Here is a 3,699-nt window from a genome sequence, read left to right on the forward strand (position 1 = left end):
TTTTTTGTCAATTCTTTGAGACACAAAAGACGTATTGTGTATTCATACTGCCTCACTTGTTGCAATTCTTTTGACAAATGTGAGTCTAGGCAACATACACAACTTCTCATACAAAAAGATCCTAACTTAGATTGTTTTGCTTAAAATGGTACATATGTGATGGAAAAGAATACTCTAGTCACTCAAAACAATTGTAAATTTATTTAGAATGCAGTGATGTGATTTAAAAGTTCCTGTTATGCATCCAAAATTGGGTTGATGACTACCATTCGGTGGTAGAGCAAGATGGAAATTCGATGTAGTTGGTAAGCCAATGCTCCCAATAGGATAGCCAAATCCATTCCATTACATAACTACTTAAATGGAAAAGCTTTAGTACTCTCTAGATTAAGGAAGCATGTGGCGTATTGGAGGTTTTGGATTGACAAGGGCAATAGTGAAATAGTAGATGTGTCATATAAAATATTATGAGTCTCAACTATATTGGGAAAATGTGAAGCTTGCATTACAGATCCTATTATGAGTCAAGAAGAACTTTTCAATACATTTTGGTCAAGGAGCCAATAGAAAGATGGCATGTAATAATGCAAATGAGGCAAGGGAAGATCTTGATCTTTTGGGCCTTGATAACCTTTACGATCACTATGTGGAGATGTGGTTATTGTCCTTTCTAAGTAGATTGCTAAAGCACAAAGCAAGTGAACCTGCTGTAAAATTAGGATCATTCTGCTAGGACTTTAATCCAAAGTTTCCATACACTAACTAACAAGGCCCATGAGTGAGCATCCTTGACCGTGACATAGACAATTACAAATGCAATTCATAGATTTTGGTAAGGGTTGCAACATCAAAATGCAAGTCTTCACTTGATACATCTTGCCATGTGTGATACTCAAATTATGGGTGGGGTCTAGCTCACTGAAAGATAAGAATCATGCATTATACAAGCTTCTATGTGACATTAGTTGTAAAATATGTGCCCTTCATGTTAGTAACAGATCCTCCATGCCCTTGTGTAGATTCGAGTTTCCTCTTAATCGTAGTACGTGTGTTGCACTTGGAGAGAGTGCTAGTTTTCTAGAGTTTTGCTTGCTTAAAATATAGGATTCCATAACCTACCAAATGTAGAATTTGATAAGCTTAGGCCTTCTCCTATAAGGTATTTTCTAAATAGAAAGTGCACTTCTTATAGTCCCATCTAGTCCCATCATACTCAAAGCTCATGAATTCTAAACTACAATCTAAAGTGTCAATGTGTGCATCGATATGTAAGCAAATGAATTGGACAAGCTCCCTCAATCCGAGCTCTTGACCAAGCTTATTGCATCATGGAGAAAAATGTTCAGCAGTTGTGAATGGATTACTTGCGTTCAACATCTAGACAAACAGATGGATATTCCACAATTATGTGGCTCCTGCTCAGGTTAGTCCTTGACACGCCAAACGACTGAATGATAGGGGATTATGCAAATGGAATAGTCTATGGGATACACGACTGGCTCAATGGCGCTCAGTCCAGGAGATCACAGCATTATATCAACTTTCTCAACGACATGCAGTTTTTCTACAGTCCACACTTGCAAGGGTCAGAGCTCCGGGAGCCCAAGCATTGGATTCAAATGCTGGTTCTTCAACAATGGAAAATAACTTCTGAAATTTAGTATTAAAGACCTCCCACGAGAATGGGACTCAGACGTTCCAAGAATGGTGCAAATTGCTTGGAAATTCTGGCAAAATCGCATCAGGAAGCTATGGAACACAACCATGTCTAATAGGTTGAACTTCATTGTGGGTGGAATGGAAGGATTTCTCCTGTATGCCCTTTTTGCAACGTGAGTTTTGACAGTCACTTCCATCTTTTTTGGGGATGCGGTTACTAGATCGATATGGAGGCAGATTCGTGTTTACTTTACAAAAGGTTCACATAATCGTCCCTCCAATGCGCACTTCTATGTGACAAAGGCAACATGACTGATATTCAATACCAATTGTGGAGCCTGCTGTAATCCACTTGATTTGGAAGTATCCTAACCTGTTGGTTTTTAAATGATTCAGGATAATTACAAACTTCAAGCAAGTCATCACGTTTAAAACCTTTGAAATCGTCCTTTATTTTGCCAAAAAAGATGCACATATGAAAGTTTACTAGTGATGCCCATTAGGCTCACTGTATCCTGTTTTTCTTATGTCTTCTCCTATTTCCACTTTTTTATAATAAAAATCTTCTTTTCCCAAAAAAAGAAACAAGGTGAATGATAATAAAACATTCATAAGCCCTGCCAGAGATCCAAATAACGAAGAATTGAAAGGGATGAGGAAGAGAGCGAGAGAGAGAGAGGCCCTGAAAATGTGGAGGAGCAAAATAGCAAGTAAAAATCGTAGAAAAGAAAGAGAGGAAAAATGAAAATGCAAATGCAAATTTAAACGCAAACACAAAAAGAGAGTCTCAGGTATTTTGGCTTCTACTGAGCGTTGCCTTCACTAAGGCCTCAAAGAAAAAACACTCTTGCAACTCGTGTGAAATTGAGGTGACTCGCGTGCACGGATGATCAGTGTGAAGTCGAGTGACCCAAGTTATCAGGAAAAGCTTCCAGCAGCTTTTGGAGATGTGACAAATGGCGTGCCATTGAGTGTTCCACTGCTAACTTCTCAGCAGATGAAAAGCAAACTGTGAGCAAGGAGCCGAACGAGAGAATATGTTTAAGAACCGTTAGCCTCCCCAGCAAAGCAATCTGCTCGTCCTGCATCACACCCATTCAGATGTACTCGTATCTTGTTCCCAGGTGTGGACGTTTTCAAGGGGAAAGTCGGAGCTTCCGAGAAATTTCCGAGTATGATTCAGCAACATTCGTTCTCCATCTTTCTTAGTCTGTCGTTGATCACAGACCACTTTGGCCAAGCCCTATTCGCGATCCTCCAGCAGTTCGTTGCAATCCTTGGTGTGGTTTTCATAATAATAATTATGAGATATTATTAATTTTTTTCAGTTACTCTCAAGCAAGTCGATATGTCCGAGTGGTTAAGGAGACAGACTTGAAATCTGTTGGGTTACACCCGCGCAGGTTCGAACCCTGCTGTCGACGGCTACTTCTCAATTTTACCAAAAGCATTTGTAATGGGAGCACATTTACCTTTCCCTATGATTATGATGTGCCTCTTTCAAAAGCTCTCTCTTTCCTATGCTTAGCATCCCATCAAGCTTTAGGAAATTAACGAAGTGAGATCTTTTATTCATTTTTTACTAAGACATATCAGCAAGCATCTTTCATAAGGGCTTAATAATCCTTAAGAGCAAGCCTAGTAAACTATCCTCAAACTTATTTACTTCTACTAGGGTTATAAATTAAGAGGAAGATAAAGCATCTTTCATAAGGGCTTAAGAATCCTTGAGAGTAAGCATAGTAAACTATCCTCAAACTCATTTACTTCTACTAGGGTTATAAATTAAGAGGAAGATAAAGAAGTGGAAGACAAGAAGAGTGGTCCTTTTTGAAAACAATATGTAGAGGTGTGCTTTTTTTGCACCTTGCCTTCACCTACATCCCCTACAATCCCAACTTTTATTGGTTAAAATAAACCTTACACCCCCGTTAGAGATCCCTACCACCATCGAGGTACCCATGTCTTTCATCTACGTAATCTCTTCGAGTCCCTCACTCTCTTCATGTTTAGATAACTCTCATGTCACATAGCCTTTGT

General features: G+C 39.0%; 1 non-coding gene across 1 annotated transcript; it reads left to right on the top strand.

The window, feature by feature from the left end:
- The first annotated feature begins 3,001 nt into the window (after positions 1 to 3,001).
- TRNAS-UGA (transfer RNA serine (anticodon UGA)) lies at positions 3,002 to 3,083 on the top strand. Its single transcript has one exon. It is a non-coding gene; the product is annotated as a tRNA-Ser (tRNA).
- The last annotated feature ends 616 nt before the right edge of the window (positions 3,084 to 3,699 follow it).

The sequence above is a fragment of the Dipteris shenzhenensis genome, chromosome 30 (assembly GCF_047967505.1).
Source record: "Dipteris shenzhenensis isolate YYH24624 ecotype China chromosome 30, Dip_SZ_1.0, whole genome shotgun sequence".
NCBI lineage: Eukaryota > Viridiplantae > Streptophyta > Polypodiopsida > Gleicheniales > Dipteridaceae > Dipteris > Dipteris shenzhenensis.